The sequence below is a fragment of the Bos javanicus genome, chromosome 5, assembly GCF_032452875.1.
Source record: "Bos javanicus breed banteng chromosome 5, ARS-OSU_banteng_1.0, whole genome shotgun sequence".
Lineage (NCBI taxonomy): Eukaryota > Metazoa > Chordata > Mammalia > Artiodactyla > Bovidae > Bos > Bos javanicus.
Genome location: NC_083872.1, coordinates 108,226,029 through 108,239,614, shown reverse-complemented (window position 1 = coordinate 108,239,614; position 13,586 = coordinate 108,226,029). Strand labels below are relative to the sequence as shown.

At 43.8% G+C, this 13,586-nt stretch overlaps 1 protein-coding gene across 11 annotated transcripts in view; it reads right to left on the bottom strand.

Annotated features, from left to right (window-relative positions):
• ERC1 (ELKS/RAB6-interacting/CAST family member 1) overlaps nt 1–4,900 on the bottom strand; it is a 269,702-nt gene extending 264,802 nt beyond the window's left edge. For 8 of the 11 annotated variants that reach the window (XM_061418328.1, XM_061418335.1, XM_061418333.1 and 5 more), the window contains exon 1: nt 4,811–4,898. The gene's annotated coding sequence lies outside the window, so the exon portion shown is untranslated. Of the gene's footprint in view, nt 1–4,480; nt 4,578–4,654; nt 4,744–4,810 lie in introns of those variants that run through there. The other 3 variants (XM_061418332.1, XM_061418329.1, XM_061418331.1) reach the window with 3 other exon arrangements.
• Between the last annotated feature and the right edge of the window lie 8,686 nt (nt 4,901–13,586).

Sequence of the window (13,586 nt, the reverse complement as noted above, 5' to 3'; positions counted from 1 at the left end):
TTTAAAAATGGTCCACACCAAATAATCTTTAAAAAAGAAAGGCACGTGTGACTAGTGGCTAAATACATTTAATGGTGAATCAGAGAACATCCCTACCATCACACAAAGTTCCACGGAACAGTGCTGGTCTCAAGCTTTGGGCAGTCACTTCCTTCTTCCCAGAAAAAAAAAAATTTAAATGACAGGTCATTTTCCAGTCTCCCAAGCACTCTGTGAGGCTCCAAAATACCCTAAGGAATTCCATTTTTCAGGATCATTGTCACATCATCAAAACCACCACCCCAATGTCATCATCAGGGCAGCTGGATTTAGAGTACTCACTATATTTCAAGTTTTATGAGCACTATCTCATTTATTCTTCACAACAATCACATTGGATAGGACTACAGATGAGAAAATTAACTGAGTTTTAGACAATAAAGTAACTCACCCAAAGTTCTATAGCTAAGAAGTGACAGCAATCCACAGTTTAAGCAAATTAATACTGTAATTATTTTGCTTTTTTAAGACAGCACACCTTTTCACAGAAAGGAGAAGTGATACCCACACCACTCAACACTGCAGCCAGGTCAAACCATCTTCATATCACTCACCTGCCTTATCGCATTCTTGCCTTTGGGTCCTGCACACGTTGTTTCCTCGGCGTGCATCCTTTTCATCTAGCCAAATCACGCTTATCCTTAAGAGATCTCATCTTAAATCTTCCTGCAGTCCTATTAGGGATCCATCCTATAAGCTGATGTAGAACCCTGTATGTCACTTATCGAAGCACTTAACATAGCAGACCACAAAAGCCTGTTAACTTTTCCTCTTTTCGCACTATAACGAAACTCCTTGCTGAGGACAGGGAACCAGATACCATCTGCCACAACTAAAAGACCTGCAACCAAGTAAATAGATACTAAAAAAATTGCTTTTAAAAAGAGAATATTAAAAGTAAACACTAAATGGCTTCACTGCCATTTAACTGGAAATGAAGTAATTCACAAACATTTTCCCCACATACTATGCAAAACAATACTTAAAAACCAAACGTCAGGGAATGACATCTAACAGGTTTGGGACTTCTTTTGGAGCGGATGAAAATGTTCTAAAATTGATCATGGTGATGAATGTACTCCTCAAAAAAACTTAACTATACACTTTAATGGGTGAATTGTATGGTATGTGGATTATCCCTCAATAAAGCCATTACTTTAAAAAAAAGGTCTGTGGGTAGTTAAGACTTCAACTATAAATATTAATTTATAGTTATTTGTAATTAATATAATTACAAATATTAAACCTGTGAAAAAAATACCTAGAGGATAAAATACTTGTTATTTTTATGCAATTTTAAAATAGCTTAATGCCATATTATTGCACAAAATTTCACTGGTTAGGAAAAACAAGAAACTGAAAACAGTGTCTGCCTTCAGGAACAACTGAATGGAGAAGAGACTTATTTTTTTCCCTGTGTATTTTCATAACTTCTGATTTGATACATGTGTTTAAAAAAATAAGTGTATATATGATCAATAACAATAACATCATACCTCTCCTCAAAGTGAAGGTTGCTCACTCGTGTCCGACTCTCTGTGACCCCATGAACTATACAGTCCATGAAACTCTCCAGGCCAGAATACTGGAGTGAGTAGCCTTGCCCTTCTCCAGGGGATCTTCCCTACCCAGGGATAGAACTCAGGTCTCCCCCATTGCAGGCAGATTCTTTACCAGCTGAGCCACAGGAAAGCCCTCTCCTTAGTATAAGTATAAACTCCCAGGCTGCATATTTTGTTCTGAAAAGAATAAAGTATGAAATATATATATATTTAAATATATATTGTATATGATTTTAAAATATATATTTATATATGATTTACCACATGTAAATCATAAAATATGATTTATATATAATTTAAATATATATATTTATACATATATTTATTTTAAATCAATCCAAGGAAGTAAAAAACTGATTCTTCCATTTGCCTCCATCTCACACTAAAAAGCATTTAGTCATCTCTCTGTTATTAGACATCAGGCAGAATTCTTTACTGCCCAACAGTCTGACACATCTTTAAACAATGGCACAGTTGATCATTCCCTCCTCCTTGAAACCTTCCTTTCCTTCATTTCCAGTACATCATACTCTCCTGGTTTTCCTTCTACCTCAATGGCCTCTTATTAATCTCCTTTGCTGAGTTCCTCTTCATTTCCCCAGAAGGTATCCAGAAGGTAAGTTCTATGAAGGTGAGAATTTTAGTCAGTGTTGTTCACTACTATATTCCCAATGGCTAAAAAATTTACCCAGAACCATACTCAAAAAATAACTGTTGAATGAATAAATGAATGAGCCAGAACCCCAAAGGCTCACATTTTGAAAAAGCAAGTCATAGAAATAAACTGTATTACACATAACCTTTATGCTTAATTTACTTTATTACATTGTATGTCTGAAAATCCATAATCAATACACTGCTTGTTATTTGATTAGCCAAAATACTTCACTCCCTCATCTTTCTCCATCAACGTTTTTGTCATAGTATGTGCAAAACACATTTAATAGCTCTTATAGTGTTTCTAAAAGCATAAATGTAGCATAGAAAAAGAACAGTTGTTGCTTTAAGAATCTTCGCTTTTCATTTCAGTATTAAAGTTGACCTAACAGACTGACATACTTATCTGACTTTAGTAATTTAAAAAAAAGGGAGGAGGGGGGGAATACCCCAGTAGACTCAACAAAGATATCATAGTAATGACTAGTAAATGACACTTCTTAAAAATAAAACATACCGGTTTTCTCAGGCATAAGAAATCCTAAAGAGAAATAGATCACCCTACACTTTCCCCAAATTATATGACTGCATTCCAATAAGGAGAACCACATCCCACTGTCAGCCATGGAAATGTGATTTTAGCAAAATACACACACAGTTTCACCTGGTATCTCAGTTCACATCTGTCCCCATATATACTCAATTAAGTCAAAGTATAATATAAAAGCCAAAACCAGATATGTGAATTTTAATCTTTCCAAGTGACTACTCCAGTATCAAAACCATTATTATATCAACTTATAATTTGACTTGTCTGAATAGTTAATTAAATCTTTTGTTTATAATTACAAATTGGACCACACCTATTTTCACTTAATAGCTATTATATCATCTGTTTCCTATAAGTTTCTTCAAGCAGAAGTATTTGCTGGAGGATAATAGTCTGCTCATTAAGTAGACACGTTAAAAAAGGCAACCACTGACACTCACCCTGATATTTCTCTCTTGGGTTACAGGAAAGCACTTCTCTGGCTATGTTCCCAAATAAATTGAATAAGCCTTGGGAAAGTCACTGCTTAAATTCCATTTCATGACGGTTTCTCTTCCTCCATAAATGAATTATTGAGAGTCATGCCTACTTCCATCTATTACATAATACATGTCCATCTCAGGGCCTGTTTTCCGAGCAAGAAATAGCTTAAATGATATTAACTGACAGGTAAGGCCAGGGAGTTCTGTAATCTGATGGGGAGCAGCAATCCAGAAAAGGAGATTCTGATTTAATGTGCTAAGTTGTGAAACACCACTGTGAAGAACCTTTACTCTTAGTAACATCTCCCTATGCAGTTACAGACACATGCTCCCAAAAACATTTTAAGAGCACCTGACTTAAAGAATGTTTCTCAAAAATGTAGGGACCTACCAAAAACTTTTATTCCACTTCATTTTAAGTGTACGCAATTGAGAAACTTCAGAAATCTCCAATAATTATCAAACACAAAACAACTGTCAAGATCTACTAAAAACTGAGCTGCAAAAGACAGTCGTGCTTTAAAACACGTAAGTATGTTTCATTTAATTAGCGCCAACAGGAATGTGCAAATTGTTCATCTCATCCATCCAAAGCAGTCAACCACAACCACCTGCAACTACTCAGAAACGTGACTTCCAAAGGAACCACCTGATCCTCGGGCCTTCTCTTAAGGGGCCAGGATAAAACTTGAAGATGAGGTATACAGATCGTATAGGCACCAAAACAAATAAAAGACTGGAAGATAACGCCTTTTAGGAATTAAGTGTAAAGGGACCTATTACCTAATGTTGCTGCCAAAATGAAGTTGTCTAACACAAGATCTCGGCTCCTCTTCAAGGGTGTAAAACTCCAAACCCGTCCACGCTCCACAATTTCCCCACCCTGAGCCAAAAGCTGAAGGAGTCGCTTCCCTCCTCGACCCCCACCCCGCCTAAAGGGGGAAAAAAAAAGACCCCAAGCCCTAAGTAGAAACGTGAGACCTAGTGCAATAGCTTCTCCAACTGCTTCAAAGGCAACATCCACAGCTCATCTCCTTTCTGGAAGCCAACCCTCCATCTCCCATCTTACTACTTCACAGAAGAGACCAGAATCCTCGTCTCTTTCAACGCTGCATATCGGTACCCAAACCTCAGACCCACCCGACCGCACCCCAGCCTCCCGGGGCTCCCCGAGGCGTGCACGTCCCCACCTCGCCCGCAACATCATGCCTCTGAAGCCGGCCGCCCGCAGCCCCCACGGGTCCCCGCCGTCGCCGCCCCCGAGCCGGTCTAGGGACACCCGCCGGTGGGCTGGGTGGGGCCGCCCTCCCGGACGTCCCATCCCCCCGGCAGGGCGCGGAGGGGGAGGGGTCCCCGCGCCTCACCTACGGCTCCGCCCTCCCCGGGGGCGCGCTGCCCGGACCCAGCCAGGGCCGTGGGGAGGAGCGGGCGCAGGAGAGCCGAGGGCCCTGGCGCCAGCGACGGGCGGGAAGCTCCAGGCGCCGCCCGATCCCGAGCTGCCGCTACCGCGGCCGTCTCACCCTCCTCTGGGCTGCCGATGCCGCTGCCCGCCCGGGTGCCGCCGCCGCCACTACCGCCGCCGCCACAGCTCGGCCTGGGCGCCCGACGTCACCGCGCCCCGCCCCCTGCGCGAGTCCTCAGCCCCGCCCCGGGCCGACGTCAGCGTGAGCCCCGCCCCCGCCCGGCCGCGCCCGCTCGCCGTCACGCAGCCTCCTGGGAGGGCGACTCGGCCGCGCGCGGGCCTCGGGCGCCTTGCAAGAGGCCGGTGGGCTGGGGGCTGGCGGGTGCGGGTGTACACGCGCACACACTCCCCGCGCGGGGCGCTAGGCGTCTGTCTCCTCCCGCTTGCCGTAGGAGGCGGCGCGGCGCCGACAGTGGGCAAACCACTACCGCTTCGGCGGACCGGGGCCGCGGAGCCGGGGCCCAGGTCTCCGAGGGCAGGTGAGTTTCCCGCCCCAAGGCCCTCGGACTATCCGCACTGCCCGGAGACCCCGCCTGCGGCCTGTCCGCGGTTCACGTCGGCGGCCTTCCCTGTCCTCGTGGGTGGCAGGCCGCCCCGCGTCGTGCGCCCCAGTTTGTGGTGCCGAAGCGCTGGCAGGTTTCCTAGTCTGAGGCACGCACCGTTACTGTGAGGCTGTAGGTAAGCTGTCGCCGCCGCGAGAGTGATGATGTGGGTTGTTGGCAGCCCCTACCAGCGAGTGTTTTATCAGTAACTAAACACCCTGAGAGCAGTTGAGTCACAGCAGCGTGAGTTCCCTCGTGGTCCCACCGCCACCTTCGCGCCCCTCCTCAGGGTCCTCGTTCGTCACCGCGTCCCCCTCCGCCCAGCGTCGCCGCCCTCGGGTTCCCCCGGCCCCGGTCCTGCTACACCGTCGCCCCCTTCTGTACGATCAGGACCGCTGCCTGGGGACGGCGCGGTCCTGCCAAACGAAGCGTCGTAAAGTATTTGATTTTCCCAGACTCTTCACTCAGGAAAAGCCTACCCCCTGTGACTCACGGTCCTCCTCACCTGACTGCCGACCCGCTCGTCCTGTAAACTCCCTAGCGATGTGAGACGGTGAAAGGAAAGCAAAGTGGACTTCATGCTATCTACCTGGTTTCCCCTCGCCCACCCTCTACTTGTGTGACCTTGGGAAGATCACAGTACTTCTGGGTCCTGCTTTTCTTAACTGTAAAGGGGTGTGGACGAGATGTCTCAGGTTTATCTTCAAACCCTGAAATGTGTGGGTTTGAAGAGTGGAAGATGCTAAGTTAAGCATTGTTCTGCCTACACAGGAATACTGTCCACATCACAGGCTTAGAAAATTTTTTGGTTTCTCTTTTTTGTCATTCCACTGTTCTTGTTTCTTATTCCCTACTCTGCCCTACATATCTTTTTTTTTCTTTTAATCTACATTTAAGTAGGGTCTTTTTTTTTTTTTTTGGCCACCTCACACAGCATTCTGAATCTTAGTTCCCTGACCAGGGATGGAACCCATTCCCCCTGCACTGGAAACTTGGAGCCTTAACCACCAGACCACCAGGAAAGTCCCAGGGTTTTTGTTTTTTTTTTTTTTAATTCAAGCTGGCTGAGTACATTCTTTAATTGCCTTCTCTTCCTAAAACCCTGTTAAAATGCTCATAAAGAAATGAAAAATGATACAAATCAGTACAGAACAGAAAATGGGAAGGGAGCCACCAAAATTTTTTTTTTTTTTTTTAATTTTGCACCGAGAAAGTGAGTGTGGTCTGATTAAACAAAATGGAAGAAACCATAGTTTGGAATAGGTGTAGGGAATGAGTACTGCGGTTGAGGAAGGAGGCCTAGCAGCCAGAAGTGATTTAAAGAAATTGAAATTTGGAGACATCAGCACAACAGACCAAGAGTGAGAAGCAGGGACGAAAACAAGGAAACTAAAGGTTTCTATGTAGAACAGCAGTACCCCAGCCCTCCCCACCCCATACCTCAGATACAATAGCTAGGCATTTATCCCAGGCTAAAAATCAAGTTCTTATAATCTCTGGGGAGCATTTAATGACTAAGAGTAAAGCATTCTTTATTCTGGCACAATAGCCAGCTTCCTACCCACTCACTCTAGAGTGAAGTTGGCAAGACCCTCCCAAGTTCTAAAGATTCGTCATCAGCGTCCAACTATTTCATCTTAAATATGAACAGATAACCAAGGGCTGTTAGATATTTAAGGGAAGTCTCCAGCTTGGGGCTGACAGAGGAGAAAATGTGACCACAGAGGAAAAAGACACTTCGGAGAACTTAAATATGCGCCCAACTTATTACAGCTATGAAACAAGGATAATATACTCATATAAGTTAACAATCCAGGAACAAAAAGTAAATCTTAAATTAAAAATAAGAAATTGCCAAAATTGTAAATTCACTTTTGTTGAAAGGTAAAGTCCATTAAGTTTTAAGGAAAATAGAAGAAATATGCAAAGAGATGGAAATTGCAAGAGAAAATATAAGAAAAAGTCAATCCAACAGTACTAATATTACAAGAGAAAGAGAAAACAGTAAATAAAAGATGGGAAATTAACCCAGAAATAATGGAAGAAAGTTTCCCAGAGCTAAGAATTGTCCATTGGTGGAGAGCAAAAACAGAAACCAACCTTGTAAAATGTTAAAATGCTGAAGATACAAGAAGGTCCTGAATTTCCCAGGAAAAAAGTGACCCATAAAAGAGTAAGACTGTGATTAGAATTCTTATCAGCAACAGTAGATATGAGAAGATAACAAAGACCTTCAAGTGTCTGAGGGAAATATTTCTTGAGCTTGAAATTCTAGGAATTAAAAAAAAAAACAACAACTATTCCTAGCTGAACTATCATTAAAAGATCAGAATGAGAACATTTTCAGATATGCAGAGATTGAAAACGTCAAGCACCCACATAGGCTTTTTTTTCAAAGTTAACTTAACCATGAGGTAGAAATGAGGTGTCTGACAACACTACTGACCAGGAATCAGTGGATCTAATTCAGAAGTAAAGGGATGTCCCAAGAGCTAGATTAGGGCTTCCCTGGTGGTCCAGTGGTTGAGACTCTGCCTTCCAACACAGAGGACATGAATTCGATATCTAGTCAGAACTATGATCCGGCAAGCCACAGGGCAGCTGAGCCCTTGTGCTATAACTACCAAGCCTGCGCCTTCTAGAGCTGGTGCTCTGCAACAAGGGAAGCCCCCTTGTGCTGCAATGAAGACCCAGCACAGCCAAAAATTAATTAATAAATAGCTAGGCTAGATTGGGGTGGAAGGATAGGCATTCTGGGAGAGAAATCTGAAAAAGAATTGAACTGAATAATTAGTCGATAGAAAGCTTAGTGCTGGTTTCTAATCTTGCTGTAGTTAAAGCATAGTTTATAAGTTATACTGATGTTGACAATGTAAAGGTAAAAATATGACTGGTAGTTGAAGATGTGAAACAGAGAGGGGAAAGGTAGAGTAAAGGTAGAAGCACTCCAGAGATGACATCTGTAGTTGGCAGAGTCAGAAACAGCTGCTAAAATGTACTGTAACAAGTAGGAAAAGTGGCCAGTGGAGGAGCGAGGAGTTATTAGGCTTATTGAGAGGCTGGGAAGACACCAAGTATAGGGTTTATAATTAAGCTAAATTGTGACCAAGAAGTAGAAGACTTAATATTGTTACAATAAGCAGTACTCCTTTATTTGTTCTACAGAGTCTATGCAATCCTATCAAAAATCCCAGTTGCTTTTTTTTCCCCCAGAAATTGACAGGCAGATCCTAAAATTCACATGGCAGTGCAAGGGACTCAGAATAGCCAGAAGAATCATGAAGAAAAAAGCTGAAACATTCATTCTTCCTGATTTCAAAGCTGACTACAAAGCTCTAATAATCAAGGTAATATGTGGTACTGGAATAATAATAGAAGTATATAATGTGGAAAAGAATTGAGAATTCAAAAATAACCCACACATTTGTGGGCATTTGATTCACTGGGGAACTAAGAGTGTTCTCAACAAAGGGTGCTGGGACAATTGCATAACCACATGCAAAAAAAATGAAATCAGACCCCTACCTCACATACACAGAAACTGATTGACAGTGGATCACAGGCCTAAATATAAATGCTGAAACTACAGTAATTTTAGATAAAAGCAGGTGTAAATCTTTATGACCTTGGATTAGGTAATAGTTTCTTAGCTATGAAACCAAAACTGTGACAAAATTTTAAAACTGGACTCCATCAAAATGGAATATACAAAACTTTTGTATGTTCAGCTTTAAAAAGGAAGGGTATTCTGACACATGCTACAATATGGTGAACTTTGGAGACATTATGCCAAATGAAATAACCCAATCACAAAAGGACTGTACGTGGTACAGTTTCACTTATATGAGGTACCGGGAATAGTAAAAGTCACAGAGACAGAAAGCATAAGAGTGCTTGCCATAGGTTGGGGAAAGGCAGATGGCCATTTGCAATCCAGCCAAACCTGCCAATGCCTTGATCTTGGATATCCAGCCTCCAGAAACGTGTAAAATACATTACTGTTATTTAAGTTGCCCAGTCTGTGATGTTATGTCAGCCGTACCAGACTAATAACAGATTTTGGTACTGAGAAGTGGGGTGCCACTGTAACAAATGCCTTAAAAATGTGGAAGGGGCTTTGCTAGTGGGTAATGAATAGAGGCTTCCCAGGTGGCACTAGTGATAAAGAACCCTCCTGCCATCACAGGAGACACCAAAGACTCAGGCTTGATCCCTGGGTAGGAAAGATCCCCTGGAGGAGGCCATGGCAACCCACTCCGGTATTCTTGCCTTGAGAATCCCAAAGAGTTGGACATGACTGAAGCAACTTAGCACAACACAGCACAGTGAGTAGAAGCCGAAAGATTTTTGAGGTGTGTTTTGGGAAAAGCCTAGATTACCTGGAAGAGACACTCTTGGTAGAATTAATGCAAGTTAAGAGGTGACTATGATGAGATCTCAGGCATGAGGAGCATGCTGTTGGAAACCGGGGGAAAGGTGACCCTATTTATAAAGTGGCAGAGAAGGTCAAACTGTTTCCTAGTATTCTGTGGAAGGTAGAAATTAAAAGTAATAAACTTTGATATTTAGCTGCAGAGATTTCTAAGCAGTGTTTGTGGTGCAGCCAAATTTCTTCTTACTCCTTAGAGTATACAGGAGGTGAGAGAGTCCTTGTTCCTCAGTTCCTGAAATCACTTTCAGAGCCATAAGGTGAAATAGGTATCCTGTTATTTAAGTGTTTATGTTAATGAGGTGACTTTTAGAAAGCCCTACAACAGACTGGTTCCAGATAGGGAAAGGAGTAAGTCAAGGTTGTATACTGTCACCCTGCTTATTTAACTTCTAGGCAGAGTACATCATGAGAAACGCTGGGTTGGAAGAAGCACAAGCTGGAATCAAGATTGCCGGGAGACATATCAGTAACCTCAGATGTGCAGATAACACCACGCTTATGGCAGAAAGTGAAGAGGAACTAAAAAGCCTCTTGATGAAAGTGAAAGAGGAGAGTGAAAAAGTTGGCTTGAAGCTCAACATTCAGAAAACGAAGATCATGGCATCTGGTCCCATCACTTCATGGCAAATAGATGGGGAAACAGTGTCAGACTTTATTTTTGGGGGCTCAAAAATGACTGCAGATGGTGACTGCAGCCATGAAATTAAAAGACGCTTACCCCTTGGAAGCAAAGCTATGACCAGCCTAGACAGCATATTGAAAAGCAGAGACATTACTTTGCCAACAAAGGTCCGTCTAGTCAAGGCTGTGGTTTTTCCAGTAGTCACGTATGGATGTGAGAGTTGGATTATAAAGAAAGCTGAGCACTGAAGAATTGATGCATATGAACTGTGGTGTTGGAGAAGACTCTTGAGAGTCCCTTGCACAGCAAGGAGATCAGCCCTGGGTGTTCTTTGGAAGGAGTGGTGCTAAAGCTGAAACTCCAGTACTTTGGCCACCTCGTGCGAAGAGTTGACTCATTGGAAAAGACTCTAATGCTGGGAGGGATTGGGGGCAGGAGGAAAAGGGGACGACAGAGGATGAGATGGCTGGATAGCATCACAGAATCGATGGATGTGAGTCTGAGTGAACTCCGGGAGTTGGTGATGGACGGGGAGGCTGGTGTGCTGCGAGTCATGGAGTCACAAAGAGTCAGACACGACTGAGCGACTGAACTGACTGAAGGATGGAGGTCGTTAGCAAAGGACTCAACCAAGGAATACAGGGTTGGAACTTCAGCCCCACCCCCTTACCTCCACGGAGGGGCGAGAAACTAGAGGCTGAATCAGTTGCCAATTACCAATGATTTGATCAATCATATCTAAGTAATGAAGCCTTCACAACAGTCCACAAGGACAGGGTTCAGAGAGCTGCCTGTTGGTGACTGCCTGGAGAAGTGGGGAGAGTGGCAAGCAGGAGGGGGCTTGTTATCTCTGTGCCCTCTCCCCATGTCTTGCCCTGTGCATCTCTTCCATCTGGCTGTTCTTTTTATAATAATAAACCAGTCATCCAGTGTGTAAAAATTTTTCTCTGAGTTCTGTGAGCCACTCTGGCAAATTAATCAAACCCAAGAATGCAGTTGTGAGAATCTCTGGTTAATAACCCAGTCAGTCAGAAGTACAGGTCACAGCCTGGACTTGCACTTGGCATCCTGAGTTGGGAGAGATTGTTGGAACCTGTAGTTTGTGACCAGTGGGTCAGAAGCACAGGTAACAACCTGGCTTGCACCTGGCATCCTGAGATGGGGGAGAGGGGTGTACAGTAGTCTGTGATCTGCACAGCCTGATGCTGTCTCTGTGTAGATATGTCAAAATTGAGTTGAGGTGTAGGACACCCAGCTGGTACCCAGAGACTTGCTCCTTGTTGGTGTGGGGAACCACCCCACTCCTCACATGTTGGAATTACATGCAGAACCCAGTTACTATCCATATTACACGAAAAGAAAATGTCCTGGGAAACATGTCAAGGGTGTAGCTGGACAACCATTTGATAAAGAGATCATGGGTCCAATTCATGGATTTCATCAGTCATCTCATAAGTAGCCAGAAATAGAACTAAGATTATACCGGCAGAAGCACTGCCAGTTTGGACGAAGGGCATAGAGACAAGACGATGGAGGAATGCTGTCAGGCTCCTGAGATTCTTAGGACAGGACACTAGAGCTATCTGGCTGCCAGTTACATTACCCGTCAAGAAAACGGGAAAATGACAACAAACGCGATTCAGAGATCAACACAGCTGCTACTCCAGCCACCAGCCCACAGAATACAAGTCTGGGGGGCAAGGCTGTCTCCTTGGTTTAAGTGGAGCCTGCTACCAACCAGTGCCTCAGGAATAAAACTGCTGCCCAGGGCTCAGGGGATGGAGTCACCACTCAGGACCAAGAGGATACGGTTGCCACCCCGGTGGGCCCAGAGGGCAGAGCACTGAGCCCGAAAGGGTTCTTCTTGAGCCTTAAAAGAGGCTCAGTTTGGGGCATGCTTTGGACCCATGCCCTTTTCTGATCTCTCTCTTTCTGAATGGAATATCTCTGTATGCCTGTCTCAGCATTGTATTTTGGAAGCACTTAACTTGTATCACAGGCTCACAGCTAGGGAGGAATTTTGTCTTAGAATGAATCATATCTCAAGTTTCAACCATACCCAAGGGTCAGATGAGACTTTGTGCTTAGAGTCGATGCTGGAATGAGTTAAGACTTGGGATTGGGGTGAATGTGTTTTGCATGTGAGAAGGACAAGAATTTGGGGTATCCACAGGACAGAGTGTTTTGGACTGAACTGCGTTCTCCCAAAATTTATGTGTGGAAGCCCTAACCCACATGTGTCTGTATTTGGCGAGCGGGTTGTTAAAGAGCCAACTGAGGTTAAATGAGGTCATATACAGTCTGTGGTATTTTGTTATGTCAGCCCTAGTGGACTGATTCAGACAGCACCAGGAAAAAACAGGCAACTCACAAAATGAGAAAAAAAATTTGCAAACCATATACCTAATATTTTATCTAGAACATTTAAATTATTCTTAAAAACTCAATAATAAAAATACAACTCATTAAAAATAGGTACAGGATTTGAATAGATATTTCTCTAAAGAAGTTGTATAAATAGCCAGTAAGTACATATAAAAATGCTCAACATCATCAGTTATTAGGGAAATCCAGTGGAATCCACTTCACACCCATTAGGATGGCCATAATCAAAAAGGTGTGTAACTGTCAGTGAGAAATCAGAACCCTCATAGACACCTGGTGGAAATATAAAATGGTACAGTCACTTTGTGAAACAGTCTGACCCTTACCTTCTAGGGACTTCCCAGACAGTCCGGTGGTTAAGACTGCCTTTTCTACTGCAGGGAGCACGGGTTTGATCCCTGCTCTGGGAACTAAGATCTCACATGCCACATGGTGTGGCAAAAAAAAAAAAAAGGCAATTCTACACCTAGCTGTATATGTAACAGAATTTAAAATATCCACACAAAACCACAATAATTTGTATATGAATGCTGCTGCTGCTAAGTCACTTCAGTCGTGTCCGACTCTGTGCGACCCCATAGACGGCAGCCCACCAGGCTCCCCTGTCCCTGGGATTCTCCAGGCAAGAACACTGGAGTGGGTTGCCATTTCCTTCTCCAATGCGTGAAAGTGAAGTCGCTCAGTCGTGTCTGACTCTTATCGACCCCATGGACTGCAGCCTACGAGGCTCATCTGTTCATGGGATTCTCCAGGCAAGAATACTGGAGTGGGTTGCCATTTCCTTCTCCAATGCATGAAAGTGAAAAGTGAAAGTAAAGTCGCTCTGCCATGTCCGACCCTCAGCAACCCCATG